Genomic DNA, 25,131 nt, shown 5'->3' on the forward strand with positions numbered 1-25,131 from the left:
GTCTGATGAGTTAGCTGTTAAGGATTCGCTGGCTCTCAGTGTTCAGTGTGCAGGTTCTGTGTCTAATATGGCCCAACGCCTATTTGCTCGAACCCGCCAAGTTGAATCATTGGCGGCTGAAGTGATGAGTCTCAAACAGGAGATTAGAGGGCTCAAACATGAGAATAAACAGTTGCACCGGCTTGCACATGACTATGCTACAAACATGAAGAGGAAGCTTGACCAGATGAAGGAAACTGATGGTCAGGTTTTACTTGATCATCAGAGATTTGTGGGTTTGTTCCAAAGGCATTTATTGCCTTCGTCTTCTGGGGCTGTACCGCGTAATGAAGCTCCAAATGATCAACCTCTGATGCCTCCTCCTTCTAGGGTTCTGTCCAGTGTTGAGGCTCCAAATGATCCCCCTCCGGTGCCTTCTCTTTCTGGGGCTCTACCGACTGCTGAGACTTCTCCTAAGCAACCTTTGTGAAGGCTCCCTCTTGTGTGCTTATTTTGACTCATGTATATGTACATATTTGTAGCTCATCGGGGATATCAATAAATAAGCTTTCCTTCATTTCAACGTATTGTGTTAAATACACCAAAGCCTTCTTCGCTAAGTTCTTTGAATTTTCTTTTGTTAAAGCTTGTATGTTGAAACTTTCTGAGTGGAGCATGTAGGTTGGGGTAGTGTTCCCTTAATTTCCCGAGTGAGGAAAACTTCTCGGTTGGAGACTTGGAAAATCCAAGTCACTGAGTGGGATCGGCTATATGAATCTTAGAACGCCATTGTGCTCGATCCTGTGTCATGTCCTTCGTTAGATCCAAGTACTCTAAGTCTTTTCTTAGAGTCTCTTCCAAAGTTTTCCTAGGTCTTCCTCTACCCCTTCGGCCATAAACCTCTGTCCCATAGTCGCATCTTCTAATCGGAACGTCAGTAGGTCTTCCTCTACCCCTTCTGAGTAAATTTCAGTTTTATTGCTAATTTTATCTTGTACTTCATAAATTTCAATTTACATTTAAAGTTTAAACTCGGCATAGAGATAAGCTATATGAGTTCAAATAAATTTTTCCTAGTAATAATTTGAAGTAATCTAAATCAGGAGTAGAGATAGAAAAGAAGGGAAAGTACGGTAAGGATATTTTTTTTTTTTTTGTGTGTGTGTACTGATGTTGTTTCCTTTGAATCATATTCCAACTCCTATGAAGCTCCATTTCACCAAGTTTGAAACTTGCGAATTAAAACTTCGAAGGGTAGTTCTATTCCCTCACCCCTTTTAAACTTTTACGCACCCTTGTTAATTCTTGTTCATTGATCTTCTTCATTTGATCCTACGATCGAAAATTAAGAGAGGTGCGTAATTAGTAAAAATATATATACAGATAACACCACCCTATTGATCACAATGCGTGACATACTAATATTGCCGTTATTGTGTTGTGAATTTTGTTTTTCCAGCATCAAGAAGATTTGTTCCGAGGGAAAGGACTGAAAAACTCCCTTCGAAGAAATGATGAAAGCAAAAAGTTATAAAATATCATTCATTGCAGCATACCAAAGAAATTCAGAGATTTAAAAGTTCCAAGGTACGACAGAATTGGCAAAATAAAAAGAAAAACTAATACAAACATAGGAAAAAAAAAACCAAGGCCTTGTTGAATTGTAGAGTCCCCAAGTCCTAACTACGCCTTTTTAGAAGGAGACGTTTGCTTCCTGTACCCAACGTTTGCTTCCAATACCCAAGCTTCCTTCATTTGTAGTATGGAGGCCATTGTCAACAGGCGGTGGCACACCCCATTTCTCTTCTGATTTGAGCGGTTCGAAGATCATAACTGCTCCATCTGTTAGTCCTATGGCAAACTGGTTTGGCTCTTGGGGATGTGCAGCTACAACCAGAGAGTGTGAGGCAGAACTGCTGCTGGAAAAATGTAGAAAGAAGTTATACTCAATCGCGGGGGTAATAGTTTGTTTAAATAGTTACGGGAATGAAAAAATGCAGCATTTTTCATCTGAGATATAGCACAGGAGATTTAATCACCTGACATCAGGTGGAAAATAAGCATTGGGGTTAATCTGGCATTGCAGTTGAAGATTTGATGTAAATATGCGCACGGTTCCATCCGTAAAGCTCGCATACACTGACTGGCTGTCACAAGAAAATGTCACGTGCGAGATTGGTGCTGCAGATTCTTCTACAATCCACTGAAACATAAACAGAAAACATGTAATAATCGAGGTATAAAAAATGTAATCTGGTGTACATCATAACTGTTTCTACATTGTTGCGATTAGTTAGAGCTAAGTGGTCTACTGGATAATGTGCGTGCCAAAATAGAAGTACCTGCTTTTCACATTCAAGTTTCGACGTTTCTTATATGGCAAGTTGACTCTCGTGTATTACAAGGATGTGCATCAGATCCTTGTGATACTGAAGCTGAGTTTCAACCATTACTGTAGGCATCCTCCCAGCAGGAATTCGCAAGAAACAGCTATTCTCCCTTTCCCACTTTTCAGAGTTTCACACAATAAGCTGGGAAAGAAAATACAAAAAGTATACTTACCCAAAACACGAAACATTTTTTTTTTTTTTTTTGTAGAATTATTCATAAGGTCTTCGCCTAAGCCGATCAAAGACAGAATATATGGAGTGCAAGTTCAGTGCAAATGGAGGCCAAAACGAGTTAGGGGTGAGGATCGGAGATCAAGAAATACCAAAGAGCGACCGTTTTCGTTACCTAGGATCTATCTTGCAAAAGAACGGAGAATTAGATGGAGATCTCAACCATAGAATACAAGCTGGATGGATGAAGTGGAAGAGTGCATCCGGCGTGTTGTGTGACCGCCGTATGCCACTGAAGCTCAAGGGAAAATTTTATAGGACGGCAATAAGGCCGGCGATGCTGTATGGCACAGAATGTTGGGCGGTGAAACATCAACACGTACACAAAATGGGTGTAGCGGAGATGAGGATGCTTCGTTGGATGTGTGGGCACACGAGAAAGGATAAGATTAGGAATGAGGATATCCGGGGTAAAGTAGGAGTAGCCGAAATTGAAGGAAAGATGAGAGAAAATCGGTTACGGTGGTTTGGACATGTGCAAAGAAGGCCTACTGACGTTCCGATTAGAAGATGCGACTATGGGACAGAGGTTCAGGGCCGAAGGGGTAGAGGAAGACCTAGGAAAACTTTGGAAGAGACTCTAAGAAAAGACTTAGAGTACTTGGATCTAACGAAGGACATGACACAGGATCGAGCACAATGGCGTTCTAAGATTCATATAGCCGATCCCACTCAGTGACTTGGATTTTCCAAGTCTCCAACCGAGAAGTTTTCCTCACTCGGGAAATTAAGGGAACACTACCCCAACCTACACGCTCCACTCAGAAAACTTCAACATACAAGCTTTAACAAAAGAAAATTCAAAGAACTTAGCGAAGAAGGCTTTGGTGTATTTAACACAATACGTTGAAATGAAGGAAAGCTTATTTATTGATATCCCCGATAAGCTACAAATATGTACATATACATGAGTCAAAATAAGCACACAAGAGGGAGCCTTCACAAAGGTTGCTTAGGAGAAGTCTCAGCAGTCGGTAGAGCCCCAGAAAGAGAAGGCACCGGAGGGGGATTATTTGGAGCCTCAGTACTAGACAGAACCCTAGAAGGAGGAGGCATCAGAGGTTGATCATTTGGAGCTTCATTACGCGGTACAGCCCCAGAAGACGAAGGCAATAAATGCCTTTGGAACAAACCCACAAATCTCTGATGATCAAGTAAAACCTGACCATCAGTTTCCTTCATCTGGTCAAGCTTCCTCTTCATGTTTGTAGCATAGTCATGTGCGAGCCGGTGCAACTGTTTATTCTCATGCTTGAGCCCTCTAATCTCCTGTTTGAGACTCATCACTTCAGCCGCCAATGATTCAACTTGGCGGGTTCGAGCAAATAGGCGTTGGGCCATATTAGACACAGAACCTGCACACTGAACACTGAGAGCCAGCGAATCCTTAACAGCTAACTCATCAGACCGTTTGGAAAGTAGTCTGTTATCTTTGGGAGTGAGAAGGTTCCTGGCCACCACCGCAGCGGTCATATCATTCTTCATCACGGAATCCCCAACGGTAAGAGGACCAGTAGGGGAGACGAAGGATGGGCGCCATATGTTGTCTGGAGAAGGCGGGGCTGCCTCTTCAACAAGGTTCAAGTCAAAACGACGGTCGGAGGGGCCAGACATTTTTAAAGGTGTTGAAGAGAGAAGAGGTCGGACAAATCAAGATCTTAGAAGTGCAAGAATGAAGCTTCTACTGGTGGAGATTCAAGTGTGCTTTGGAACTTAATGCCAGCCCCTATAAAAATCTGCACTCGACGAAGCTTCAGAAATTGAAGAGGCGCCTGCTCAGAAATCGAAGAGGCGTTTGCTTTCTCAAAAGCTGGGCTGCTTAGAGATCACGAGGGTTGATCTCAGAAATCGAAGAGGCGTTTGCTTTCTCAAAAGTTGGGCTGCTCAAAGACCACGAAGGCCGATCTCAAAAATCGAAGAGGCGCTCGCTTTCTCAAAAGCTGGGCTCCCCAGAGACCACGAGGGCCGATCTCAGAAATCGAAGAGGCACCTACTTTTCCAGCCTTTTCCAGCCTTGTCAGCACCTGTCACACGCACACTCAGTTTTGCGGAAATTATGGGCATTCTGTCAAAGACTTCTGGGGAAGTAGAAAACACATGAATCTTACTGTTCAATCACCCACTTCCCACACGCAACAATAGCTCATGGGTACCACAGATAACTTTGCCAAAGTTCTCTGCCAAAGTTGAGCACGTGAAGCTTGCAGCTCCCACTACATCGCTCTGACCAAGAAGGGTAAAAGAATAGCAAAGAAACAGCACTAACAAAGTTTAGACCCATAAATTTTGAAGGTCTAGCTACCATATTATTACCCACAAGGGTAAAGGAACAGTACCACTGCTGGATAATTGGAAAGTCCCTGTGTGTCAACCTCTGTGCTTCGTGGCAAGGTAGACTAGCAAACATGCCCAACCTTTACTCACATTCGAGAAAACACTCCCAATAAGATTGCTTGCTCCAAAATCGAAGAGGCACCGTCCTCCGAATCTCGAGAGCCAGACTCCCAACATGACTACTTTCTTAAAAATCGAAGAGAGGGTAAAGGAACAGTACCATTGCTGGATAATTGGAAAGTCCTTGTGTGTCAACCTCTGTGCTTCGTGGCAAGGTAGACTAGCAAACATGCCCACCCTTTACTCACATTCGAGAAAACACTCCCAACAAGATTGCTTGCTCCAAAATCGAAGAGGCACCGCCCTCCGAATCTCGAGAGCCAGACTCCCATCATGATTACTTTCTCAAAAATCGAAGAGACACTGCTCCCCGAATCTCGAGAGCCAGACCCCCAGCATGATTGCTTTCTCAAAAATCGATGAGGCATCGTTCTCCGAATCAATCGAAGAGGCGCTCGCTTTCTCAAAAGCTGGGCTGCTCAGAGACCACGAGGGCCGATCTCAGAAATCGAAGAGGCACCTACTTTTCTAGCCTTGTCAGCACCTGTCACACGCACACTCAGCTTTGCAGAAATTATGGGCATTCTGTCGAAGACTTCTGGTGAAGTAGAAAGCACATGAATCTTACTGTTCAATCACCCACTTCCCACACGCAACAATAGCTCATGGGTACCACAAATAACTTTGCCAAAGTTCTCTGCCAAAGTTGAGCACGTGAAGCTTGCAGCTCCCACTACATCGCTCTGACCAAGAAAGGTAAAAGAATAGTAAAGAAACAGCACTAACAAAAGTTTAGACACATAAATTTTGAAGGTCTAGCTACCATATTATTACCCACAACTGTAAAGGAACAGTACCACTGCTGGATAATTGGAAAGTCCCTGTGTGTCAACCTCTGTGCTTCGTGGCAAGGTAGACTAGCAAACATGCCCAACCTTTACTCACATTCGAGAAAACACTCCCAATAAGATTGCTTGCTCCAAAATCGAAGAGGCACCGTCCTCCGAATCTCGAGAGCCAGACTCCCAACATGACTACTTTCTCAAAATCGAAGAGAGGGTAAAGGAACAGTACCATTGCTGGATAATTGGAAAGTCCCTATGTGTCAACCTTTGTGCTTCGTGGCAAGGTAGACTAGCAAACATGCCCAACCTTTACTCACATTCGAGACAACACTCCCAACAAGATTGCTTGCTCCAAAATCGAAGAGGCACCGCCCTCCGAATCTCGAGAGCCAGACTCCCAACATGATTACTTCCTCAAAAATCGAAGAGACACTGCTCTCCGAATCTCGAGAGTCATACCCCCAGCATGATTGCTTTCTCAAAAATCGAAGAGGCATCGTTCTCCGAATCTCGAGAGCCAGATACCACAGACCACTTTTTCAAAGTGCTCTGACAGAGTTAAAACATGTGAAACTGGCAGCTCCCACTACCGTGCTATGACCAAGCAGGGTAAAGGAATAGCATTACTACTTGTTGTTAGGGAGACTCCTATATATGTCGACCTTCATCCCCAACGGACAGGCAGACCTGCAAAAATGCTCAACCCTTCATCATATCTGAGAGGGCACTCCCAACGAAGCCTTTCGAAATACTCAGCTTTCTTTCCCCCCGATAATACCTCTGCAAACAAGCTATACTAGAGCAAGAATATCTCATATCATCAGGGTTAAAAGCAAGAGTATCCCATATCATGCTTTTTCCCTGTCTTTTCTTTTGGCCTTGTTTTTACCTGCAAGACAAGGAGAAAGAGAGCAATCAGTCAGCACTTGGAATCAAGCTTCCAGCCAGGAACTGACTGCCTGGAACCCCTTACCTGATTACTTACCTGGCATTGCTCTCGAGTACTCATCTTCAACATCTTATGTTTCCAGGGAAGATTCCGCATCTGCTTGAGGAACAGATAGGGCAAGTGCGAAGGATACAAGGAAGCATGTGGAGACAAGCGTAACAGCACACGTGCCGATACATTCATTACTCTGTCAAAAGCAAAAGTATCCCATATCAGCAGGGTGGAACGTACTCTAGATTTGATGGACTTGTTTTGACCCTCAAATTCTTCAGTCGGCCTTATACTCTGGAGGAAACCAGAAAACCCTCCAGCTCAGTTCAAGAATAAGCCTGTGGAAAGTTACTTCTTCAAAAGCAAAAGTATCTCATATCATCTCTTCTCATTTTTCTTCTCTTTATCCTTCATGCTGCTGCAAGATGGGGAGAAGGTGAACAATCAGTCGGAGCTCTGATTGCTTACCTTGTCTGTCACCTCTTTCAGCAGACCCCCTAGCTCGGCGACTTGGGGGACTCCTACTACATGGTTTGTATCGCGCTTGACCAAGCCTGAAACTACAAGTAAGCTTCAAGTGAAATTGATACATTACCTTGTGCATCTCCACCAGTTAAAGATACCACCCCTGGATGGAGGAAGAGTACTTCTAGAGAAGATGCCACATCTACCTATGAGACAGATAAGGCAAGTCAAGACGACACCACACTCCGATACTTAGAAGTTTCGTGATTACGAGATCATTCTCCCACAATATTTCCTAATGTCATTTGTACTAAATCATTCACTTGTACTCACTAAATGAGAGCTTGAACCTATGTACTTGTGTAAACCCTTCACAATTAATGATAACTCTTCTATTCCGTGGACGTAGCCAATCTGGGTGAACCACGTACATCTTGTGTTTGCTTTCCTATCTCTATCCATTTATATACTTATCCACACTAATGACCGGAGCAATCTAGCGAAGATCACAAAAAGCGATCGTTTTCGCTACCTAGGATCTATCTTGCAAGAGAACGGAGAATTAGATGGAGATCTCAACCATAGAATACGAGCTGGATGGAAAGAGTGCATCCGGCGTGTTGTGTGACCGTCGTAGGCCACTGAAGCTCAAGGGAAAATTTTATAGGACGGCAATAAGGCTAGCGATGTTGTATGGCACAGAATGTTGGGTGGTGAAGCATCAACACGTACACAAAATGGGTGTAGCGGAGATGAGGGTGCTTCGTGGGATGTGTGGGCACACGAGAAAGGATAAGATTGGGAATGAGGATATCCGAGGTAAAGTAGGAGTAGCCGAAATTGTAGGACATATGAGAGAAAATCGGCTCCGGTGATTTTGAACATGTGCAAAGAAGACCGACTGACGCTCCGGTTCGAAGATGTGACTACGGGACAGAGGTTCAGGGCCGAAGGGGTAGAGGAAGACCTAGGACAACTTTGGAAGAGACTCTAAGAAAAGACTTAGAGTACTTGGATCTAACGGAGGACATGACACAAAACCGAGCGCAATGGCGTTCTAGGATTCATATAGCCGACCCCACTTAGTGGGAAAAGGCTTTGTTGTTGTTGTTGTTGTTGTTGTTGTAGAATTATTCATAAGGACCATATTGATTTTGACACTTTCAATATCTAAGCCTCGGTAGGTAAGTGTACATTTTCCAATTTTCTCTTTTCCACATTGAGAAACAACTGCTTCAATTCTCTCTTTTCATGAAATACTAACCTGAGCATCTGCTCCAAGAGAAACAAGTGTATGAAGAAGATAGGAGAAGGCAAGACCCGTGACTCTTTTTGAGTGACCCTTAAGCTTGATCTTAACCTAACACCAGGAAAAAGGTGAGCACAGAAAATATTTACATATATATAGTAAACACAAATGCAATATCTGTGCACTGTGCTTTACGAAACCACATACCTCATTTATGCGGACATTGTAGATGTGAACAGTGGAATCATCCATGCCAACAGCAATAACATTATTGTCTTCAGGGTGGAAAGCAAGACTTGTTGCCACAGGGGGTGGAGACATGAAAGTTGTCATCGTCTGTAGTTAAACAAATAACTTGTCACCGATCAAGAGCCCCAACCAATTTTGGAAATAAAAATTTCGTGTTTCATGAGATAACATGTATAAAAGCAGCTGAACCAACCGCGACCAAATTATGTTGGGTTATGAAAACTTGCCTTGAATGTCATCATGTTGAACAAAGATATCTTCCCTCCGGAGGTTGACATGACATATGAATCATTCTTAGACAAAGCAAAGCAGGGTAGTGTATAATCAGGTTTAGCACCAGTAAGATCATTTGTCATAAGAATGCCTGAAGTTTGTTGCATTAACTGCGGGGTAACGTTGGCTGTTGCCTAGACAATATAAAATTGCATATAGCCATAATCCTCACTTTAGAATTCGGAATGGTACAATCGTCAAATTTGAACTATATGTAACAGAATGAGAGAAAATATAGAGTTAATACCTTTGCCCTCAAACTATGGTCATCCTGCGACCACCTCCACAGTTGATGGATGGCACTGGATCCCAATGCTAGAATGGCATTGCCTGAATATGTGTATGTCAACCTTGAGATCTGTTGGTAATAAAGAAGCCAATGAGGAACTTTCTTTTTCTTTACTCCAAAATCAGTGGTTAAATAAGAAAACAAAAAAAAAATATAGTTGCCGAATCGCAAGTGCATAGTGAATGAGATACAGGAATGTCATAGTGAACTACTGCCTACTTATCTGCAAAATGGATGAGTAATAATTGAGTGTCCCTAATGCTAAAAATATATACAGAAAAGACATCCAACCTTGTCTGTTTTCATTAAGGCCGTGAGCCTCAATGTCCGAAGCTGAGAAGTTTCACTGATCTGAGTGAGATTCCAGATCCTTGTTGTGTTCACTTCTTCCGGTAATCTGGTTGGTTTCACCTCCTTGAGGTTTCTGGTGCTACCACTCTGTAAAAACATGCTCCATTTATTGTAGACTAGAACTAAATATTAAGATTACTGTAATTGAAAATATAGAATTGAGAAGGATGAAGCCAAAACATTGTTCATGATCGCGTGGTACGAAATTGCACAAGGAAAACATAATGCAACCAGCATCATTTAAATCCAGTTGCAATCCTTGAAAGTTTGCACCTTATACTCAGCTTAGAAATTTTGATAAGCTGACCTTTCTTGCAGTCTCAGGTCCATTTCTTGAAGCAATAATCAAGTGACTTTCAATAGTGCGCATCAGCCGAAGACCATCCATCGTAGCTAAAATTTTGACTCTGCAGTCGTTTGCAGAAACAGCCAATAAAGAGCCCTCCTTGTTGAAGCGAATGCAAGGACTAGCCTTGAAGCGAATGCAAGGACTAGCCTTCAAAAGGAAAATATTAATGTTTTAGTACAGCCACAATTCCATTAGAACATAAGTACACGTTATTGATGAAAATTTTAAAGGAAACTTACTGGTAGACCACCTTCAGCATCAATAGTAGTCAAAATATTGGTCTTATCCATATCCCAAACTTTGATTGCATAGTCATCTCCAACAGCCAAATACTTATTCTTGCTTGTATCAAACTGAACAACACCTGAAGATTGTTTCTGAAATCCTATGTAATTCCTCTTTATTACACCATCATTTTCATTCCATTCAACAACATGAGACTCTCCATCTTTGCTTGTCCCGCACGAAAATAGCCTGCATTGAGTTCAAAGTAAAGATTGAATTTTCCTGTTGCCCAAAATATAGGTGAAGGTTGCAATAATATTAGAATGGAGTGGTATACCAACCTTTTACCATCTGCACTATAGGCCATTGTTGTGCATGAGTAACCAGGAGCATTGTAATCCACCCGGTATCCCAGATTGTCGTATAACCATGCTTTTATTTTTCCATTTACTGATGTTGAAAAGATAAACTGAAACACAAAGGCATAAGCTGAATTTCAAAACAAATGGGTAAATCATTCATAGAATTCAAATGAAGCGGGACAAATCAAGGAAAAGAAAATATGATAAAGCGAAGCCTTACATGGACATTTTCCTTGTTATGAGGACACAGAGAATGTACGGGAGCATCATGACCTTCGAAAGTGTACAACTTTGACCCCGTAGTTGCATTCCACACCTATAAATCACAAATCGGTGTATAAGTTTATCGTGTTTTCTACGACCTATTACATCACCACTTCTTCAAAGCCAACCTTAATGGCCTTATCATCACCGCAAGTTATGACACAAAGTTGCTTAGCTGGGTTGCCGAACGCCAAATCATTAACACTGCCAGCGTGAGCATCAATCTAGAAATCGATGGAAGTATTAGAAAAGAGAACGGCAAAATGAAATATACTGAAAAGGTAGAAGATGCATAACCTACTTCCAAATGCTGGTGAATCTCATTCCCGCCAAAATAATCGTATAATTGGATAATGTGTTTAGAATATGCAACTCCTGTTTGAAAGAACAATTGCATTTAAATTTTCTAGAAAAAGCTACCATCTTTCGTATTCAAACTAACCAATCGAGAACTTACCAAATACAGTACCATCAGGACTCCATATTATACGCTTAACTGAGACGCATGGATCCTTGATCAGAGTTGCCTGAGTTTCATTAGAAACAAATAGGTTAAGATGATTCTAGTGACAAAATGCAATGTCGTCTGTATTATGACTCGGTTGATAAGGGAACATACCTTTAGCATCATTGAACTCGCTCCGATATCCCATACCTGAAAACTTCTTGACAGCAATTTCTCCCTAGAACTAACTTCCCACAAACTTATATCCCCCGCGTTAGTTCCGACTGGTACAAAAACACACTTGTCAACTTACTGCTTAAATCTAAAAAGTAATATTTTTTTCTCTTGGGATTGAAAAATTAATCGTCTTGTGTTCCAACAACGTCAATTAAAGGAAAGCTCAAAGAAATCAACCTAGAAATAGTGTATGCTGAACAGGATGGAAGTCCATGCTTGTGGGAACTGACCCCAGATTCAAGGTCCGAGCAACAGTCTTTGGGAAATCTGCCGCGTTGAATGCGGTGCTACTTAGTCCTAGATTGATCCCTTGCAACATACCCTACAGAGTGTATAAACAAGCATGGTCCAAATTCAAATTCTGTGCTCATCATGTAGACGGACTTTAAGCTTACCGTTTCCGGAACCTCGGTTAATCGCGTTTTGAACAAATCATCAAAATCCCCAGGACCGCTCACCGATGAAGCTAGACCAGACAATAGAATATCATCAGAAATGACAATACAAGCTTATTCTTTCTCCAAAAAGCATAATATAATAGTGGCCATTACTCCGAGCCTTAGAGAAAAAACTTATAAATAAAAAAGAAAAACTACCTGGATTTGTTAGACTACCAAAACCATTACCTCCTCCCGAAGCAGCTGGATGGTTTGGGGGAATAGATATCCATGTGGATAAAGGTGGGTGAACCAGTGCTGGTTGTTGTTGGAAGGGCTGATAGGAGAAATTCAAATCATAAATAAAAATAATTTTTCAATTCAAAAGTTCAGCACTCTGAAGCAAAATCTTGAATGAAGTAGTCTAAGGGCAGTACCACATTTGCATCCACAGGAAGAATACCAACAACTTTCGGTACAGAACCCATCAGCTGACTGTTTGCGGTTAATTGAGCGAATGAATCATTGGAATTCTTACAAGAGTGATCCACAAATAGGGTGCTTATATCAGGATTCTGTCTAGGATTTGGACAAAGGGAATGCTGCCAATTCAAGCTGCCATATTCATTCTAAATTCAGTTCATTTACAATTTAAAAAAATAAAAATAAAAAAACTGGTAAATGATCGAAAACATCAAACTGGAAGCTGGATTTATGAGAACCTTTTTCTTTTTCTCATGGCGTACAAACTACTATTGTACCTTTGGTTAATGAGAATCCACAACCTTGAATGTCTTAAGTGAGGAAACAGTGTTTTATCACGGAAAAGAGGATTGGCCTCGATGAGCTTCTTAAGTTCCATGACCATAATTGTTCTCGCAGTTTTTGCATCTCTGTAACTAGCGAGTTGAGCGTTTTCCCTGCATAACCCCAATCAATTACATAATTCCAGTTGAGAGAATCACACTACAAGCAACTCGAGGCTCACAAAATTTGTGCAGAACGCATACCTAAAATTATTTAATGTGAGGAGCTGAGTGATTTCCTTGAACAATTCTTCATTAAAACCCGCGAACATCTTCAGATCCTTAACTAGGATATCCACCGCTGTAGTTCTATCTTGCCTGATGAATTCCAAATGATTAAACCAGATACAATGTCATAACAAATTCAAGAAAAAGAAAAGAAAAAAAAAAGAAGCAGTGCAGCCAGTGGCGAAGCCACGTGAGGGCGAGGAGTGGCGGCCGCCACTCCCCTCGCCGGAAAACAGGACTGGATTTCTGGGTCCGCCCCTCCCCTCGCCGAAAAACCCACTGGTTCAGGGGAGGATCTATTAAGGGACCTGGACGGTCTCGGGACCACCCGAAAGTCCAGATAATATTCTATAAGGACGTCGAGGACCACCCAAGTCTGGGCACAAGGTGGAGGATAAGAGGAGTGGGGCTGCAGAGTTCTGGTGTTCTGCAAATTAGAAGAAGGAAGAAGAAGACTATGTTTTACATAGGGCTCGGGGGGGTTTGAAAACACCCTTAGTAAAACGGTGCGTTTGGTGCACTTCTTTAATATATAGTTTTCACAATTTTTTTTTTTTTTTTGAAAAAACAAAAACAAAACAGTTCAAATTTGAAATAGAGAACCATTCCTTATCCCCACCCCCACCTCACCCCACCCCACCCCACCCCACCAGCGCAACACTAGTCTCCTCTCCAATGTACCCAGATCAAATAGTTGAATTTCAATATTGGATGGTTTCAATGATATACGGATGTTTTTGCTCTAGTTGACAATAAATCTATCATGACATATTTTTTAGTATGAAATCTCGTTGGGGACATATTTAGTCTTTGTAATTTGTAATGTTGTTTGTAAGAAGATTGTGAATAACAGTTGTTTATTGTTTAATTTTTTAATATTATTTTTCGTCTAATAATTTTTGGAACTTTAGATTTGGACCACCCAATCTTACAATCCTGGATCCGCCACTGGGTTCAGAGCTCCCTGTGGTCTGGTGATGTGTGGGTTCTGTTGCGCGCAACAGCATATTGCGTTTTTTTTTAAATCATCCAGGCCAAAACGACGTCGTTTTGGTCTTGGCAAAAAAAATAAATAAAAATAATAATTGAAACGGCGCCGTTTCGTATGTTTCGAAAAAAAATATAAATAAATAAATAAATATATATATATATATATATATATATATATATATTGGGGGGACCGCGTGTCCCCCTTTCATTACCTGACTTCGCCCCTCCCCCCATCAATTCCTGGCTTCGCCACTGAGTGCAGCGGTTCATAAACAAAGCGTAAATCTTAACGATTCAAATGCTTACTTATCCAATGCCTCAAGGTACTTCTGCTTACGAATTTCAAAGAAGACCTTCATTGAGTATCGGTTGTCATCTATTTTCGTGAACCCCAAGAGATACCGCTCGACCTCATCCCACTTCCCATCGAGCACCAATTCCTCAAAATACTTCATATTGAAGTACAGTCCAGATTCTTGCTCAAGCCTATAATTAAAATTAAAAAAATTAATTAATTTTAGAGGAAAGCATGAGCTTAAAAAACATGTACAAATATGAAGACACGGTAATTCGGATCGGTAAATTACTTATGACGAGCTTCTTGGAAATTTTCCTCATCAAGTAACTGCATGATCAATAAGATAAGGTCCTTACTGAGAGAAGACGTCATCGCAACGGCTTCTTCTTCTCTTCAACCTTCGAATGGGCCAAGGAAACAAAAATGGGAAAATTAGATTCACATCCTTCTTTTTGTTACTCCATTGAGTAAAATCCTATTCATTTTCAATTTTTGATCAAGGTCCTTGGGTATTAAATTAATAACATCATTAATTATTTGAATAATAAAATATTTTTATTTTTAAATATATTCCTTTAATGTTAAAAATGTTACAATTAGTATATTTATATTTATAGCTAAATTTTTTTATCATATATTTTTATTTTGAGTTTGTACCTATTTTTTATTTGCAAATATTTTTTAATTTGTACCAATTTTCTTTTCATTTTTAATTTGTACCCATATATCAGTTTCTTTTTGTGCCCATATTTTTTAAAGTTTTATTTGTGTTTGTACCCATGTGTATACCGTCACGTGACATTTAATCAATGATAGAAAAATTACATATAGTATATTTATGTTTTATGCCTAAACTTTGTATCATATATTAATATTTTTAGTTTGTACCCACTTTTAATTTGCAACATTTTTTTTAATTTGTAGTATTTTCTTTTTAGTTTTATTTTGTACCCATGTATTAATTTCTTTTAGCGCCTATATTTTTAAAAATTCATTTGTATTCATAATTTTTAATTTTTTATCTGTACCCTAATTTATTTCTAATGTACCCATTCTTCTTTATCAATGCACCACTTTGTTATATGTGAAATGTACCAATTTTTTTAACACTATGGATACATTCTTTTGCCATTTATTATTTATTATTTTTACATAGTTTTTATCCATTTATTGAATCAAAATGTTTGAATTTTTTTATTGTAACCGTTTCTAATGGTATTATAATGAGGGATTTTAAATTTATAGGATTATAAATCTCATAAAATATCAAACAATTAATGTCAAAACTATAAAAATATAAATATTATTAGTAATATAATGAGGTTACAAAGTCAAGGGACTTTAATCAAACTTTGAATATTATTAAGATTTTAATCAAAGAATGTTAAGGATTAGGGACCGCATCCAAAGTATCTCAAACAAAAATTATACATATAACAAGGAAAATGTTTAGAAAAACAGTCATGGTCCATGCTAGATTATAAAAAAAAAGGGTTCAATCCTTGCAAAAATTTGATATTTCTCTGAAAAATACAAGGCTCTACATCAACAAAAATATACTCTAGATGCAGCAAATCACATAAAAGCATCAATATTTCGGGTAAAAAAAAAAAAACTCGTTTCTCTAATAAAATCGGGTTAAAAGATATGGGTTTTTTTTTTTTGGAACTTTAACGAAAAGCACCCGGTACTGTTCACTTTAACGAAAAACCACATTTTTACACTAAAAAGTCAATCCTGGTACTATTCACTTTACCCTTTATTTTGTCCTTATCATTAAAACTCAAAGTTTTCAAGCCCTTTTCATTAGTTTTCCTTTTTTTTTTTATTACAGCTCGGAAATCATTTTCCATCCAGATTTATAACATGCAAAATATGGCAAAATTTGCAATATATGAGAGAGAAAATTAGGGTTCTCATAGAACAAAAACAGTAAAGTAGCCATAACCCAGTAAAATTCAAGAGGGTAGACAGAAGAAGGTGAAGGGGATGAAAAAGTAGGCATAAATGAAGCAAAAGATTAACCCTTTTCAGAGGTAAAGGTAACAAAAAACACACAAAGATTTACCTGCAAAACAGAGAAGAAACAGAGCCAGTGGTGGAAACAGAGGACTGAAAACTCTCTCTCTCTCTCTCAGAGAGCTCGTTCCTCACGCTGCTGATAAATGGTAATGCGAATAAGCGGAGGGGCAAAGAGATATTATATATAATTGGGCGGAGCCTACGAGGTATACGTTACTGTACTTATCATATAAGTGCAGTGGCGTATGGATAGGGCATGTGAGACAAGTGTCTGTGGGCCCCATTAGGTAATGCCTTTGTTCTGACAGCTGTTTCAGCTTTGTCAAAAGAAGGACAAGGATTGTCTGCCCTCCTTGTTCCCGTGCCCTCCCATGCCCTCCTGTTTTGTGTGGTCACGGTTAAGCCACGTCAACATTTTATATTGTTATTTTTATAGAGATAATAAGACAAAATGAATAGTAATATAAAATGTTGACGTGGCTTAACCGTGACCACACAAACAGGATGGCATAGGAGGGCACGGGAACAAGGAGGGTAGACAATCCTTGTCCAAAAAAGAAAAAGACAAAGTGGACAGTGATGGTTGAGGTGCTTGTCCGTTTCTGAGCCAGTTTTCAGAGAGTGTTCGTCACTCTCTCTCTCTCTCTTACTTGCAAGCTAAGATTTCCAGATAAAATTCTATATAAGATATTACCTTTTTTTTTTATTTTAGAAACCTATTTTAGATGAGGAATGGTTCACGGTTTACATTTTTCATACGATGTTTATATTATTTTTAATGAATTACAACTCACAACACATGTGTGTCTCATATATTTTTAAAAAATGGTATGGATACGGTATGAAAAATGTGGTAAGAGTACCAAAGGTATGAAAAATGTTGCAAGAGTAACATTTCTGGTATTCAAAATAAAAAATGTTGCCTTTACCATATTTTTCATACCATATTTGTATCATCCCTAATAAAAAGGGACTCACGAGGTGTTGGTGACCCTTACCTCTATTAGAAAGATGATACAAATGTAGTATGAAAAATATGGTACTCTTTGAATACATAATTAAGTAAAACATTCACCACAAATATGTATAGTAACTAAATACAAAAAAAGGGGTAATTCTCTTTTATAGAATTTTATTTGGAAAAGGGTGAGTAGGCATAATAAGTAAAAAAAGTAAAAAATCACCACTTGGTGTTATGACATACAAAAATATATAAAATGTTAATGCATCGTCATTTTTTACCATGGTCTAAAATATCCATAATATCCCGATATTTCCATCGAAATTTCCGTATTTTTGGACTACCGATATTTTTTTGGACTACCGTTATTTCCGATATCATCGATATTTTAGACCTTGCTAAGTCACTCATGTATCTTACCATGCAATGTATAAAGTGTAAAATATTGTATTAATTCATTATATATAAATGATTATGGTGTGTTTAAACTACTTTCATTAATTACTACATATTTTCTACACTCACAATGTTTGCTAGCTCGCTATATAATCAACTTAAATCAGTTATATCTATCATGCAATGCATTTCCTTCCAATTTTTTGTAATAAACTAATAGATAATTGACTAAATAAACATTCTGCAAAGTTTCAATAAAAATTTCCAAGTTTTTCTTACAATTTCCGTGGTTTTTATTCAATTTTTATCGATATCGATAATATCCCGATATTTCCATCGAAATTTCCGTGTTTTTGGACTACCGATATTTCTGAATGAACCCTTCTTTCAAAAGCCGAACCAGTTCATCCTTGATACCGAGTTGCACTTCGGTCAAGAATTATTGAGGTGGTTGACGGAAAGGTTTACATCCAGGTTTAATATGTAACTCATGCTCGACGAGAGTGCGATTTAAGCCAGGCATTTCATGGTAGCTCCAAGCAAAATAATCTTTGAATTCCTCAAGCAGGGCACGAAGTTCGGCTTTCATAGGTTGGGGAAGTAAAGCACTAATAAATAAAGGTCGTGGGTCATCGGCCCCCCAACATTAATTTCTTCCAATGGGTCTTTAACTTGGGGCCGATTGTCTTCGAGCTCGGCCAAGGCAGCTTGAATTTTGTCAAGAGATAAGACAGGACCATTATCTCCTTCGGCAGGGAACTCGACGAGGTTAACGCTTGAATTTGGTTGCTTAGATATAGTATACCAATGAGCCAGCAGTCATTCCATAGTAAATGAAACCGCGGCCTGACGTTGTTCCCGATCGGTGTCAAACATCGGGGTCGGGGATCAAGTTAGCTAAACTGAGTCTCGTCGAATCTTGGTGGACAGTTTCGGTGCCAACCTCGATAGCTTTTTGAACAGAAATCTGAGTCGGTCGTCCTTCATCATTGAAACCCTGTAGGGTGATGTAGCCGACGTGGTCATCATAATACCGTGCTTGGATCATGTTAGCTTCGAAGGGCTGACTATCGACCGGGTGAACAATGACCAATTTACCGTCCCAAAAAACGAGCACTTGATACAATGATGAAGGAATACAGCTGGTTTGATGAATCCAATCGGGACCGAGCAGTGCATTATACTCGGTCTTGGAGTCGACAATAAAAAAGGCAGTCATGTGATTACAGACGGTAATGTTTACCGCTAAAGGAAACACCCCTTTGGTTTGGAATTTGTCTCCGACGAAACTGCTCATTGTGATCCGGAGGGAATAAGTTCGTCATTGGAGCGACGTAATGCCTTCATGACGTTTACAGGCATGATATTGACAGTGGCTCCACAGTCGACAAAAACTTTGGAGACTGGATACCCTTCGATATGGGCCGTTACGTACAATGGCTTCAAATGATGAAGTTTGGCCGATGAGGAGCTAGGAAACAATTCAGCCAAAGCTGCCTTGAGATTGTCATCTTTTGTTCTCGACTCGACTTCAACAATGGTTACAAATTCAATGTGACCGGCTTCCTCGACAACTACGTCGCCATCGAGGAAATTCGGTTGAGCTGTGCTCGACTGAAAATCAGCGGGCAAAACATGGACCATACTGATTTCCATGTTATCCAGGACTGACGGGCCCATCGGGTTACGATCATCTTCTTCAGCCTCTTCTCTTTCCTGGTCACCGACTGCGGCATCCGCTTCCGTCAAAGTTGTACCAAGAGACTCCTCTGCTCCTTCTTCAATAGTTTATTCCCGCGGTGTCTCTTCGGCAGCCTGTTGGTTCTACGTATGTGCCTCAGGTGGGTCTGAGATCAGAAGTGTGCCTGGGATTGGTGCTAGGATACGAGCTTACTCTTGGTACATTTTACGGGCATCCCTGGTGTCGAGATAGGCATCCAACCGTGTGACTCATGTTATTTCATCGGCCGTAAGGCCGAAAAGAGAAACAGTCGAAAAGACTTCGAAATGGTATCGTAAATACTGAAGGTCCTCCATTGAGAAAGGAAGGTCGGCTGCATCGATATCAGTGTATGGGTCGACTTTAAAACCAAGGACTCGAGCTTCGCGTATGTGCTGGAACCTAGCTTTCAATCCTGGATCTGAGGTCTTCTGAATAATTCACTTAGCATCCGGGCAAGTTAGGACAAGATCGATTGTATCTTGACATGCTTTCGGCAAACCATATAGATCGTTGGCCGAATGTTTTTTATGAAACTCTCGCATATATTCCAAGGCCTCCCCGAGAAATGGTGGATGTAAATTCCGTCGAATTTTAATCAAAGGTGCTTGTGTGGTTGGCGGGGGCAGTTTGCTTTCAGCTTCCTGCCTGAAATGCTCGAAGCGTGCCTTCATCTCCCCGGGCTGCAGAAGAAGTTTGATTCGTTTATCAGCCTCCTCAAACGTGGTTTCGACATCTCAATTGACCAGCTGTTTCCCTTGAACCAGCTCTGTCATAATCGTTGGAGATGGTCACTCATCGTTATTGGCAATTGTTTCATTCGACCGCCATTTAAGGACCAAAGTTTCTTGGGCTGCCCGTCGACGGACCATGCAATCTATTCTTTGGTGCCGACGTTTCTGGGATTTGGACAGTGCAGTGTAGACACCTTTCAAAGAGTGATATGTATACCAACGCTGGTCTCGAGGTTCGGGAGGTTTGAAAGTTTTGGCTTTACGATGATTCGAGCTGCTAGAATTACGTATGTAATAATCTTCGTCATAAAACAGAGCATCAAAATCGAGGCACCGTCTGACTGAAGGTGTCTCTTCCACTCGTACTTTAGGACCGAGCTTATCAAAAATCCCTTGATGTTGGCCTGCGTTGAGCACCTTTTGCTGTGTTGCGGCTGTAAATTGTTCCATTATAGGCAGAGAGGACTATTCCTTTGGCTCAGTGTTGACATTTGCTTTACATTTGCTGCATAAAACTGCCGACCCACTGTCTTCATCAGTGCTGTAATCTATCATGGGCTTAATAATAGCGGGTCCCGTTAGAGCTGTAGGTGGTTTATTTGAACGAAAATCAGCATTGAAACGTGGCTGAGAATTCTGATTCAGAGAACGTTGCGGTGTAGCGACCTCTGCTTTCCCTTTTCCTTTGTCCTTAGGTAGGCGAGCATCTACCATATTTACTGTTGCCGTGGGGAATGGGTCGGTATCAACACTCATCTTCTTCTCCGGAAATCTGAGTTTGCCGTTATCAATCCAGCTTTGGATGTCGTCTCTAAACACGACGCAATTATTTGTCGTGTGTTTGCTTGAATTATGGTATTTGCAATATATCTTTCCTTTAAGCTCGTCGGCCTTGGGAATGGTATGCCCAGGCCGAAGTTTGATGATCTTCACTGATAGCAATTGATCAAAAATTGCATCGGCCTTTGTAATATCAAAAGTATAGACTTTTGACGTTTTTATTGTTTCTTCAGAGGCCGAGCGGGTTTTGACTTCCTTAGAGTCAATTTGAGTCAGTGCCTTGCAAACGTATGGCTTATCTATGACTATCTCGGCTGCGTCCACGCTAACACATTCATCTTCGGCCGATGCATAACTGACATTGGGATTTTTGTAGATCGTCCCTCTGGACGGAGCTTTCGAGATCTTCTTTTCACGGAGCAAATAATCATATTGCTCGACATGCTGGGCTAGTTCATACATATCCCGAAAGTTTACCTTTAAGAATTTCTTTTTGTATTCTATGTCAAGACCATTCAGAGCAAGTCTGACCAATTCGACTTCGGGGAGAGGTACTCGGCACCAATTCCTAGCTGATTTAAATTTGGTAAGATAATCCATTGGTGACTCGTCGGATGCTTGAGCCATCCTTGCTAACGAGGATACTGACACTTCCATCCCTAGCCGATAAAACTGCTCATGAAATTTCTCGACCAACTCCTCCCAGCTCTGGACAGAATTCGGTGGGAGGTTGATATACCAAGAAAATGCTGAACCGGTCAATGAAAAGTTGAACAGTCGCAGCTTGTGAAAGTCGCTATTGACATCTCCGTATTGCGCGGTGAAACGAGCCACATGTTCCAACGAGGATAAGGATGATTCTCCAGTGAAAAGGCTAAAATCCGGGATTTTGAAACCTCTAGGGTATTCCAACTTTTCCACATAAACTGGATACGGATGTATAAATTTAGGGAACTTCGGCCCTTTCTTCATGGCTGAATCGATCATCCGTTGGACCTCGGTCATATCGACGGGTGTTGCTTCCACTCTCTGGTCGGATCCGTCTGACCTACTATTTGATCCTCCTCCTTTTTCCAAGTTAATTGGTTTGAGCTGAACAGGGGTTGACTCGGCCGGTGCAATTAGTAATAGATTATTTTTTGGTGGCAAGTGCTGGGCAAGATCAAAATACCTACCATCGCTGACCTTACTAACCAGTATTTCGAGTAATTTGGTTTATTCCTCACTGGTATTGCGTATCACGTCATAAAGTTTATCGATTCCTCGACTAAACGTCTGTTCAACCGTCTGAGATTGCTCGTCAAGTCATTTTTGAAGAAATGATCTTGTTAGTGGATCAGATCCCTCGCCACCATCCTCGTCACAATCCTCCACTATCCCTTCATTGAGAACGCAGATGTTCCTGTTAGGGATTTCAAGACTACGAAACTGACCGCCGAGATTAACTTCCCTTTCTCGACGAGTCGCGCTTGTGGACTCAGGTGTCACAGTGCTAATGGGATTCTACGCTTGCGGCATACTTTGTCCTATCTTCTGAATTGGCAAATCGACTGTTGACTTTCCCATAGCTGTTTTCTTTTTTACCGATCGCGTTTCAATTGGCATGAACTTCGTAGTTTAGCACTAGGTCTCACTGGGCATGCTAAAATGTTGACCCTAAAAATTACCAAGCCTACATGGCGCGCAGGCCGAGTAATCTATAAGCTAACTACGTCCTTCGATGAATGCGGGGCGTGCCAACTCATCGGCCGAGCTCAGCCGAGGAGTAAATTTATTGATGTTGCGTTGGGTGCGCGGCTGACTTCTGCGTCTTGCGATTGCGACCGAGGAAGGAACACGTCTCAGCCTCTTGGGTTCTCGAACCTGAAGACCAGGCTATTATTCTTACGAAGTTCACGAATCGTAGTCGTCGGATTCGGTCACAGTGATGTTATTCGTCAGAGTAAACTCACGCCGAATCAACACCAAAATGTAAGGGCACAAATACTCAAAACGAATATAAGTCTTAATAGTGAACGTGGTCCGGCTGTCTGAATGCCGAACTTTAAATCCCACTTGAGAGTATCCAATCATAAAATAACTCGGCATGTAATGCGCCGAGCTCAGTAAGCTGTAACACCTCACTTCGCCGAGAAGGCAAATGAGATGACCTCGATCAATAAGGATTTGGAAATCCTTCTCGACCGAGACTTGGATAGGTAACCAACCGCCCTCGCCGCAGTGCTGTTGATGCCAACGGAAGATGCTGCGAGATTGGCTGATTCTACGGCGACAGAGCTATCTATGTCGACTTAAGATATCACCGGTTGCTTTCACAGTGCTGTTGATGCCAACGGAAGATGTGTCAGCAAAAAGAGAAAATAAAAATCTCAAAGTTATTGAGAGAGTTTGCGCAGGGCAGTTATGTGTTGAATTGGAAGGGGCCCCAAACGATGTACAGCCTTCTCTATTTATAGCACCGGATACCTTCAAGGTCGAGTTAAAAACCTACCCGGATTAGGACTTCTTCTCCTGATTAAACATTAACTCGACCAGTCCTATTTTCACTATAATTGTGAACCTAGTCCTTTATTGAGCCGGATTCACTTCCGGGTCATTAATCTTGCCAAGACTCCTCATTGCACCAGGATTCGACTCGTCATGCAGCATGACTTAACCGACCCAGGTTTGGAAGCCCACAACCTAACCGATCCAGAACTAAACGATCCCTGATAACCCTGTTGTAAAGCCTTCTAGGCCGAGAATAATTCTATACTCGGCCCAAACTGATATTTTGGGCCCAAACAAATTCATAATATATATATATATACACACACACACCACATTATACCAAAAATTTAAAGAATAATGCAATAGCAATGACAATAATAATTTTTACTATAGGAATTCCATAATCACCATGGAAATTGCACCACACACAAGGCCAATCATATATGTATCTCTCACACACACACACACACACACACACATATATATATATATATATATATATATATATATATATATATATATATATATATATATATCACATGCATGCCACCTGATTCACAAAAATTGTGAAATCATGCAACCATAATGCATATCATCATTCATACCAACAAGAATTCAAGAACATTGCATATTACAAAGTATGATCATTTGCTTTGATACCATTTGTAACGCCCCGCCCCAAAATATTTGCTTTATTTCGGGAAATAATAATATTAGTGATAGGCCCAAACTAAAAGTCTTGTTGAGTTTGCTACCATTTCTTCCAATTCACTTCTGAGTCTCCAAACACCTCACACTAAATAAAAACAATGTTTAATTCCCAAAAACATAAGGTTAAATCTCTATTTATTCATCAAATTCCTTTACTTAATTCCATTCTTCACCTTACTTAGCTCAATTTAAATCTTCAAATAAGGATTTTATCTCAATTATTTAAACTACCGATTTATAGTGATTCTCAAATTATAGGCCTTGAATCCAACCATACTAAGTACGTATAATTTCTTCTCATACCAAAAGTATGATTTCATTCCCACCATAGATCAATTTCCCTTAGATTTCATTCCCACCATAGATCAATTTCCCTTACAATCATGGTTAAACTTATTTCCGTGAATCAAATTTCATCACTCCAAACGATTTAATTCTCACTAAATTATCCATGTTGTTAATTACCAAAACACTCAATTAAATTATCAATTTATTCCCCCAAATTCTTCTATTAAACAACCTCTAAACAAAAGATTAATTCTTGAATATTTAATCTTACTTATTGGATGGCTGCATCTAACATCTAGTTAGAATGCCTACGTACCCTAAACAGGGATCAAGCCATTCGTATTTCACATATTCCAATTCAATTAAACTTTGATATTTTTACACATGACTACAATCACCATCTAACCTCAAACAAGTGTATTACATCTAATACATACTAAATTTAGTTCTAGAACATCAAAATCCGCTTAAAAATACAGCGTCGACTCCCCAAGCAATCGCCGCCGCCAGAGGCGGCTGCCCCGCCCCACCTCGCCCCAAATTTTACAGAAATGAAGATCTCAAAGAGTATAGCAGACTTTATACCTACGACCAAGTCCAATTTGGCCTGGAAAGGCTCCAATTTGCCTCGATCCCGTCGGAAACCCTATAAATGGGTGGCCTCAATTCGTCACTTCTAGTGCTCTGCCGCCCCTACAATTGTTTGGGCTTTGTTCTAGACCTTTAGGGGAGTCTATTGGTTATAATAATTTGATGGAATTGTTTCAGAATTGGGGAATCGATGACACGAACC

At 40.4% G+C, this 25,131-nt stretch overlaps 1 pseudogene; it reads right to left on the reverse strand.

The window, feature by feature from the left end:
* Window positions 1-1,507: 1,507 nt before the first annotated feature.
* Window positions 1,508-16,395, reverse strand: LOC126633167 (protein TPR3-like; annotated as a pseudogene).
* Between the last annotated feature and the right edge of the window lie 8,736 nt (window positions 16,396-25,131).

Source organism: Malus sylvestris, chromosome 8 (genome assembly GCF_916048215.2).
Source record: "Malus sylvestris chromosome 8, drMalSylv7.2, whole genome shotgun sequence".
In the NCBI taxonomy this organism is placed as follows: Eukaryota; Viridiplantae; Streptophyta; class Magnoliopsida; order Rosales; family Rosaceae; genus Malus; species Malus sylvestris.